Raw genomic sequence first — 10,539 nt, forward strand, 5'->3', positions numbered from 1 at the left:
TAAGAGTCTACATTTTACCTTTCTGGATCTGTTTCCTCATTTTATCTATCTATCTATCTATCTATCTATCTATCTATCTATCTATCTATCTATCATCTATTTATTTATTTATTTTAGGCGAGGCAACCCTTGGTTGACCTCACAGATTACAAGGACCTTGTCAGCTTACAACCCCTTATTTTATTTATTTTTATTTATTTTTTTTTATGCCTACAGCACCCAGGCTTCCTAGGTGGTCTCCCATCCAAGTACTAACCAGGCCTGACCCTGCTTAGCTTCCAAGATCAGACAGGATCGGGCTTGTTCAGGGTATCATGACCGTAGATTGTTTCTTCATTTGAGAAAAGAAATCATTGCATGAGAAGATTAAGGACATTTCCAGCACTAAGTTCTATGATGACAGAGACTATTTTTTAAAAAGTTATTGTTCGAGTCATTTTAAAGTAAAATATGTTTCACAGCTTTACTTCCTGTCATTTAATCTTCTTCTTCTTCTTTTTTTGCAATGGAACAAAAATATGCCACTGAGATCTGTTGTGTTGGCATCACAGCATCCAAAGATTTTCAATAACAGATAAATAGAAAATGAAAACAAAAAAGTCAGAGTGTCATTTGGGAAGCTGACAAACAGCACGGTGCCAACCAGTTTTCAATTACAGGTCAATCTGGAGGTTCATAGGAGTTGATTTCATTTAACTTGTTGGGAGGATGGTATCTACCACAGTTTCCTAACTAGCTCCCCTTTGTCATCCAGGATTTTATGCTTAACATTGAAGTGGTAAGCCAGCTTCATCAACCTACTCTGGGCTAAAATCGGACTTCCATCCCAAAGGCTTGAGTGTTACAAGATGGCCACACTGGGTGACTGGAATTTTCACAGGGCTGCTCCATGGAGAAACAGGGCAGCTGGAAGTCAGATCAGGGAAATGTGAATGCTCTCACGGACTGCAAATTGTCCTCAAGGAATCCCTGGTGAAATGGCATGATTAGGATAGATGACTAAAACTCCTCATCCAATAGAATGAGAAGTTGGATAGAGTAGCTAAGAGTTATCAAGTACTTCCTCTGCATCAGACACTATCCTGTATTTCATATGTATCATGTGATTTAGTCCTTTCAACATCTGTTTAAGGAAGATGCTATTAGCCCTATCCACATCAACAGATGAAGGTACTGAGGCATTGAGAGGTTAAGTAAATTGCCCAACCACATACATTCTGGCAGGTTCATCCATGGTGAGCCAAGAGGCAGAATAGAAGCTAATTGCAGATATGAACCAAAGTACAAGTTAAACCTGTGGTCGGTGCCCATGTGAACCATAGCACCTTTAACATCATTAAACCCCTGCACAGAGGACGCCTTGCTCCTCCATAGCAGGTGTTCAATGTCCTAGATTTCATCCAGCACCTCCAAGCTATTTTTTTCTCTTCCAGCGGAAAGAAACAAGAATGACCATTTCAAGTTAATTTCATCCTGAAGGGACATGATAAAAGATGATTGATTCTTTTAGTTTCACGCTCTTTGGTACCATTTCAAAATTTAATACATACTGAATGAAAATTGATTATAGCACACTTTGATAGCTCAACCTATTTTTTTCTGTGTGTGTGTGTGTGTGTGTGTGTGTGTGTGTGTGTATGCAAGGGAGAGAGAGAGAGAGAGGTCGAAAGTGTGACATTTGCCCATTTGCCTGTGGACTGTGAGGTTATTTAACGGGGAGAGTCAGCTTGGAAAAAAAAAAAGATGCAAAGACCAAATAGAATAAATAGAGTTCCAAGAATGTCTCAGAAATTTTGCAATTAAATTCAGATTGCTATTTATTGCAGAAAAGTGGGGCATTTTTGCATTATGCTCAGCACTTTTATGCAGAATAGAGATGACTGACTTAAGGACTTAATTGTAGCAGTTATTTTGTATTGGGAAAAATGATGTCAACATAGCTTGAAGCAGGTATGTTTGAATGTGATGTAATCCTACACTTGATCTTAGCCAGAAGGCCAAAAAGTGATGGGATGTAATCTTTAGGGCAACAGTAGTTGAGACATCACCTGAATGAAAAGCTAAATCTGTTCAATATGGGACATATTTTAACTCTCTAAAGTATTATTTCAAGCTTTATATAAAATAAAAGCTTTATGAGAAGTTACTATAAGTATCTGCATACTAACGTGTTTTTGCCTTGGTAAGAATTAGAATCTAAGTTTAGAATGGGAAAGAACTTTACCTGAAGGGGTTTCGAGCTGACTCTGTTGGAGGCGGGACTGTGGGGTACAAGTGTGTAGCATCCTAGGAGGCAGGTCACCATTGTTGTCCTGATGGTTGTCATTGCTCCACTGCAGGAGGTACCCCGCATGGAGAATGCATCTCCTTTAGCTTCACTATGTGGAAGCTTGGGCAGGATGGGGCGTGGAGGAAATTGGAAGAGAGGGCTGTAGTAGAATGGAAAAATAATCATGGTGACATTTTAAATTACAATACAGACTATAAAAGTCTACCTATGAAAGTGTGGCCAATATGTAAAAATCGAATGTGTGCTTGCTCAGGGACTAGAAAATGTCATATAAATGAAAACACTGATTTGGTTAAATGAAAAGATTGTGGACGCTTTTGGGTTTATCTTCTCATTTTTAATATTATTTCAGTAAAATAAGATTCTGAAATAGCCACGGACTCCAAATGACTCTGCACACTATTTAGATGAAATGCACGCTTAACATTTTCTACTCGAGAGGAAAATCATGGAGTTGGGCTTCATCACAGAGGAGGAAATGACATCCAATGGTGCTGGGGCCACGTGGTTAGGTTCACACGAGCAGTGGCAAACTGGGGTTTGAACTCACAGGGCTCCTTTCCCTACACCAACGTGGCTTCCTGCCGTTTCTTGCCCTTGGCAACTCTTCTTCCTTCCTAATCTTTCACATTCTCATGACTTCTATAATAGGCTGAATAATAGGCACCCAAACTTGTCAGATCTTAATCTTGGTAACCTATAAACGTTACCTAATTTGTAAAAAGGTCTTTGCCGATGTGACTAAGTTAAGAATATTAAGGTAGGGAGAGAATGTTAGATAAACTGGATGTGCCCTAAATACCACTGCACCTGTCCTTATAAGAAGAGGGGAGGGAGAGTCAGCCCACGCATAGGGGAGGGTGTGGTATTGGAGGCAGCGATTGCAGTGAGGCAGCCACAAGCCAAGGAGTGCCAAAGAATGCCAGCGGCCGTCAGAGGCTGAAGGAGCCAAGGAACGAATAATTCTCTCCTAGATCCTCCAGAGGGACTGTGGTTCTGTCCACACCTTGGTTTTGTATTTCTGTGAAAGAATAAATTTCTATTGTAAAAAGCCACCAAGTTTGCAGTACAGTGTTACAGCAGCTAGAGGAAACTAATATAACTCCAAAATTTATTGCTCTAATCCTAGACTATCTTCAAATTTCTATCTGCGGACCTCTCAGTTTCCGTTTCTAAATCCCTACTAGCTGTCCTCTCCCCTCCCCTCAACATGCTCCCCAGCTCAGGTCATCATTCAGCAGTTCCTACTCATGCCGCTTTTCTCTCATTCCTGACATCTGATTAGGTGCCAGATCATGGTGATGCTATCTTGAGAACGGTTTCCTAGGATCATCACCGACTCCCTATTCCCACCACTACCAGATCAGGCCAGCAACTTACCACCGAGTCTCATTCCAATTTCTGCAATCTTTGTACTTTCCTTCTCTCATTTGCTCTCCATTCTACCATGAGAATAATTTTTCTAAAGTGGCAAATTTAATATATATCTCTGTGCCCAAAAATACCTGTGGAATTAAGTTCAATGTCAGAGCACCACTAAAGCGGTAGCAACAGGATGCAGACTCTAGAGATGCGACTGCCTATGTTCCATTCGGGGCTCTGCCGCTTACCAGCTAAGTGACTGAAGGCAGGTTACTTCCCTGTGCATCATTTCTGACTCTGTACATTGAGGATGATAATAATAGTGCCTCCCTTGTAAAGGGACTGTCAGAAACAAATGAGTCGATACCTGTAAAGCACTCAGAAGAGTGTCTTGGCACCCCAAGAAATAAGCAGCAAAATTATAGCTTGTTACAATAACAATTATAATATTGAAAAAGAAATATTAGCTGTTTTTAATATATGTAGAACAACCTTCAGATTCTTTACATTCTGGTTATGTTCAATATTGCAACCTCACCTTTTGCTACCCTTTCTGTGTTACTCAGAGTTCTCTAGAGAACAGAACCAATAGAATGAATGTGTGTGTGTGTATATATATAAAAAGTTTATTATAAGGAATTGGCTCATGTGATTATGGAGGCTGACAAGTCCCAAGATCTGCAGTTGGCAAGACTTGGAGCCCCAGGGGAGCCAATGGTGTAGTTCCAGTCTGAACACTGGCAGGCTCAAGACCCAGACATAGCAGATGTTTCAGTTCAAGTCCAAAGGCAGGAAAGAAAGACAATGTCTCGGCTCAAAGGCAGTCAGGCAGGAGTTCTCCCTTGGTCAGGGGCAAGTCAGCCTTTTTGTTGTATTGGGGCCTTCAACTGATTGGATGAGGCCCATATTGGGGTAAGGGGAAGCTGCTTTAATCAAGTCTACCAATTTAAATGTTAATCTCATCCAAAAGCATCCTCACAGAAACACCCAGAGTAAAGTTTGCCCCTAAACTGGGCTCCCGTGGCCCAGTCAAGTTGACACATAAAATTAACCATCAGACTTTCCTAACTACCCTCTCGGTGGTTTCCTGAGCAAGACTAGTCATCTCTTGTCTTCCTGCCTTGGCTCACACTGCTTTTTTGTTTGTTTTTTCCTTCTTAAATTCCCCTTCATTTTTTGTCCCTCTGGCCTGGACAAGCCTTAATTATTCTTCACAACTGAGTTCAAATGTCGCCTCCTTCTCTACGTGGCAAATCACTATTTCACCTCCTCACAGCGAAATTTGACTCTTCCTGCCTCTTCGCTGCCCAATAGCACTCCATTCACAGACCTGATCACATGATGTTAAAACTAGTATGTATCCAACTACTCAAAGTCAGAACTTATGGAAGACAAACATAGCTTCACATCTATTTTTTTTTTCCTTGATATTCTTAGGAACTGGCCCAGGGCCTTCTACACCATAGGTGCTCAATAAATTCTTGTTGAATTAATTTGTGGCCCTTTGAGAAAACAGAAAAGATGAGCTTCTCTTATGAACAATGCAAGGTCAGCAAATTGGAGTTCTAGTTATCAATACTTTTCCCACTCTCTAAGTGGAGTTTTCCCAGAAGGCGTACTGCCGTTCCCTGCAGAGGGAATTTGAGGACTGCCAGCAGGAGTGCCCTGGCTGAGCTGAATTACTGTGACGGTGCCTAGGGAGAGAGGCAATCTTTGAAGCGCCCAGGCGGTAACCTTTATTTAATTGGCAAGATGGAAATCAATGACACATATGGCATTAACAATTTTAGATTCTGGATTAGTTTGCAGTGATATCTACTGAACAAAAAGAAAAAATAGATTCAAATAATCTTGAAAGTATTTTTTGGTCCAGGAAAAATCCTAGTGCATTTGTTATCTTTCTTAATAAGAATTCAGATATTTAAACTTGTATGCAGAAGGAAAAAAAACCCCCAACAATTGTATAAACAGTTATCTAAAGAGATATATACAGTAAATAAAGAGCATAGGCTATGAAATATGACAGATTATTCTCTGTCTTTTTTATCTGGCTAAGAGATATGTCTCTTATACCTATTATTTTTATTTTATACTTTTAAAATCTTAAAGGTAGATAAAACATAGGTGTACACAAATCAAGAAGCTGAGAAAAACATCCCCAAACCAAAATAGGGTAAACATATGGTTTACTAATAAACTGTATCATTCAAAATTCAGTGCAGGAAGCAGAAACCACTGTAGATATTTTAAGAAGAAAGGGATTTAATGCAGGAAATTAAGGGCTTAGAAGATTGTTGGAAAGGCTGGAAGAGTGGACATCAAGGGCCACCGCTGGAGCTACAGAGGAGGCAATCCGATAGCATTGTCGCTGCTGCAGAGCCACTGCTGACTCCTGACACCCAGAAGCTGCAACCCTACACTAAAACGTGTCCTCTGTCACTCTCACATCTCCATGACCCCTCCTAACAGGAGCAACAGCAGTAGTAGAGCCTTAGCTAAAGTCCACATGATAGACACATTGAAAGTCCAACCTAACCAAGGTGTCTTTCAGTAGGAGAGTGGGTAAATAAATCATGATACATCCAGACAATGGAATATTATTCAGCACTAAAAAGGAATAAGCTCTTAGTCCATGAAGAGATATGGAGAAAACTTAAATGCATATTACCAACTGAAAGAAGCCAATCTGAAAAGGCTATATAGTATATAATTCTGACTACATGACATTCTGTAAAAAGCAGAATTATGGAGAGAGTAAGATTAGTGGTTGCCAGGAGATAGAGGAGAAAAGGCGGGATGAATAGGAGGAGCACAGAGGGTTTTAGGGCAGTGACATTACCCTATATGACACTATTAATTGTGGATTCATGTCGTTATACGTTTGTCTAAAACCATAGAATATTTAACATCAAGAGTGAGCACTGTTGTTAAGTATGGACTCTGGATGATAAGGATGTGTCCATGTAGATTGATCAATCGTAACAAATGTGCCACTCTGGTGAGTGATATTGATAATGGGGGAGGCTGTCCATGTTGGCAGGGGCAGGGTAAATAGAAGAAATCTTGCTAACTTTTGCTTATTTTTGCTGTGAACTTAAAATTGCTCTAAAAATTTATTTTTTTTAAAAAAAAGACCAACTTCTTACGTTTGCATACTTTGTTGTACAAACTTAGAGGAGAAACTTACAGATCTAGTCCAAATCCTATGTGTGAGAAATTAAGAAACTGACATCCTCTATTGTCTGAAGAAGTTTTTAGCTTGAAAAATAGCTGCACTAACACTAAGGAACCTATTGTCAAATCAGATTCTTCACAGCTAGGAGTCTTTCCCAGAGCCAGTCTTTACTAATAATTTCACAGAGAAGCAACCAACAGGCACTAGGGATGCACAGGAAAGATCTGGACAGTGAGAGTGGCTCCCCAGCTCCTTCCTTCCCTCACATATGCACCCCGACCCTGATTAGGTGAGGCCTCTAACTGAGGTACCTCACACAGCAGAGAGCATTTTGGTTATGAAATATCTCAGTTTTGTATCCCAGGTGGTGATTTAATTTATGTCACATTTTCTAGAAAGCCATGCCCCGTAAATCCATAAATCCTAGGTGTGTTTAAACAACCTTAAACAAGGGCCATGATGCTAAGATTTTATAGATATGGACTTTCTTCCTAGAAAATATCAGTAGTATATTTATCAGGAAGTCCAGTTAGCAGAGTGTATATTGAGAGATAAGACCAGGTCCCCCGCCTTTTCTCTTTCCCTAGAATTGTACTTCAGTAATGGAAGGAGAAACGGATCGTAGACCAGCTGCTTTAAGTCCTTCCTCCCCAATATCAAACCTGCAGAAGACTTGAAAGAAGAGGAAAATAAACCCACCTAGATTCACGATAGATAACATTTTACATTATCTGTTCTCTCTCTCTCTCTCTCTCTCTCTGCCTCTCTCCCTCTCTTTTTCTCTTATTTGTGTGTATCTATACGTCTAGAATAGACTCCCTTCAAATAGACCCTGAGATGAGAATTTATGGGAAAATGATTTATTAAAAATGTGCTCACATGAAGAATAAGGAAAGAAAACTGGGGGAGCAGAAAGAAGTTACATAAGGGTACGATTTCAGATTTAGTTCAAACCTCAAGTCTACGTGGATTTCTTGACGCCATGAAGCCTTAGATGTGAGATGTTGGAAGTAAAAAAAAGCACAGAAAAGTTGGTGGATGGACACACTAAAATAGCGGAAAGGATCCAAGGGATCAGGGCAGAACATCAAGAGAGAGAGAGAGTGTGTGTGTGTGTGTGTGTGTGTGTGTGTGTGTGTGTGTGTGTGTGTACATGCTCATGCACATGTGCATACACATACTCCCGCACACACGCTTTTTTGCTGGACCACTTAAAGAGAGCCGCAGGCATTTTTGAAGCTTTACTGCTAAACACTTTAGCATTGATATCGCAAATAACCTACATATCTGACACCGTTAAGCACATTCAAGCAATTGAATACTGATCCGTTAATCTAATACAGAGTCCGTATTCAAATTATTCCAATAGTGTCTTTTAAAACTGTTCTTTATTTTCCTTATTTAGGATCTATTCAAGTACCACACACTCCATTTAGTGGTCATATCTCTTTGGACTCCTCTAATCTAGATTAGTTTCACCAACTCTTTTTGACTTTAATGAATTTAATATTTTTGAAAGGCCCAAGTTTCATAGAAAGTCCAGTAGTTTACATTTGCTTGATTATTTCCTCACCACTTGGTGCAAGTTAAATACATTGAAAATATACAAATTAGTAATATTTTGTTTTCTTAAGAGGATCATGTCAGAAGACACATAATGTCAGTTGTTCCTCTATTGGTCGTATTACATTTTTTCACTTGATTGAGATGTCTACCAGAAACGGCCGTAAGAGTAGGCTACGACTCAAGCTATCTTAGAATCTCCTGCTCCACATCATGATTCTTTCCAAACTCTCTCACTGAGAATGTCTTATCAATTTCTAAATCTCCAATCACATAGTTTCGAAGTCATAAAGAAACAAATTTAAAAAAGTCTTTCCCATCCAAACCTACATAGTAATAATCCATTTTCTTGCCAACTTTCAGGTTTCTTCCTTGATACTATTTCTCAGATATACTCCTTTATCTCCATTGTTCAATCATCATTCTAGTTTGGTCTTTAAACTTTTGTTCTATGAACTCTTAGAACAAATGGCAGTTAACTTTGATCAGTGCTCTTCTATATTATTTTGACTCATTTCTATCCCAAAGAATATTTTATCTTCATCTGTAAATATTCTTAGACCCTGTATTAGTTTACTAGGGCTGCTGGAAAAAGTACAACCAACTAGGTGAGCTTAATGAGTAGAAATTTATTGTCTCACAGTTCAAGAGGCCAGAAGTCCAAGATCAAGGTGTCAATAAGCTTGGCTCCTTCTGAGGTTTCTGAGCGAGAGTTTGTTCTATGCCTCTTCACTAGCGTGTGGTGCTTTGCTGGTCATTCTTGGTGTTCCTTAACTTGTAGAAGCATCACCCCATCTCTGCCTTCATCTTCGCATGGTGTTCTTCCTATGTGTGTCTATGTCCAAATTTCTCCTTTTTCTTAAGGACATTAGTCATATCGGATTAGGGAACCATCCTACTCCAGTATTACTACATCTTAAGTGATTAGATAGATATGCAACAATTCTATTTCCAAGCCAAGTCACATTCTAAGGTACTGGGGGTTAGGACTTCAAAAACTAAATTCTGGGGGTGGACACAAGAAAATCCATAACAAATCCTTATATAAACTCCTGTATGTCAGGATAGGAGCTATTACTTTACAATTATTTGATCTAGTCAAAGCATCATTTATAATGTCTTACCTGAAGCCTTTCTTACTTAATCCTACCCAGTTATTTTCATTTAAAATATTCTATTAAAGTTTCCATCATACTTATTATCTGTTATAGTAAAAATGGATCCTTATTAATGTGTATAGACATCAGTTGTGCTTATGTACTAATCGGGTGCCACTCATTTTCCAGTGAAAAGAGCTAATTTCTCATAATCGCAGGTGAGGCTGATCCACGGCCACAAATGATGGCATCAGCGTATTGTCTCTCCCTGGTTTTTGCATCTAATTTCTCCCTGCTTTGACTATATTTTCAGACTGAATTTTCTTCGTGGTAACCATTTCGACATGGCCAGGCCCATATTGATATTCTACCTGCTAAGCAATCCCACCGGAAAGAAGATGCATGTTCTTTCCAAAAGAGCTCTTGCAGACTCCCAAGTTTGCATCTCATTGGCCAAGGGTGGATCACATGTGTCCCTGCCAATCACTAGAGCTATCTAATCGGTCATGCTCTGGAGCTACAGGCAAAGTGATGAGTGAGAATAAATTTTACCCAAAGGAAACTTGGATTTTTATTTTTATTTTTCCTACAAGAAACTAATGGATGCAGATGAGATAAAACAAATAAATAAACAAAAAACAACAACACATATGTTTATTATATCTTATGTTTATGATCCTCTTGTATTTTGACTGGCACCTTCGATAAATGAAAATATGTGTATTTATACAAATAGATTCATGTTCCATAATTTTCTGCAGAAAATAAAGTGGTTGTAATTCTCCAAATCTTGATTAAGAGAGTTTTTAGAAACATGCCTCTCTAGGGAGAAGAGCAGCATGCTTTTACTTTGTAGGGATAATATATGGATCAACCAGTACTTTGACTATAAAAAGTGCAATATAAATGTATCCTTTAATTATGCCTCTGAAAGTAATATCTGTTTTCCACATCTATTAGGAATAACATCAGGTAACAGAAGTAAAATGTAATGAAAGAGACCAAAACTAATCATGCTGGGACCAAAGAGATTGAAGCAAAATAGCTAGGCA

General features: G+C 39.1%; 1 pseudogene; it reads right to left on the reverse strand.

Annotated features, from left to right (window-relative positions):
• Positions 1-207: 207 nt before the first annotated feature.
• LOC120587798 (uncharacterized) lies at positions 208-326 on the reverse strand (annotated as a pseudogene).
• Between the last annotated feature and the right edge of the window lie 10,213 nt (positions 327-10,539).

The sequence above is a fragment of the Pteropus medius genome, unplaced genomic scaffold, assembly GCF_902729225.1.
Source record: "Pteropus medius unplaced genomic scaffold, Ma_sr-lr_union100, whole genome shotgun sequence".
In the NCBI taxonomy this organism is placed as follows: Eukaryota; Metazoa; Chordata; class Mammalia; order Chiroptera; family Pteropodidae; genus Pteropus; species Pteropus medius.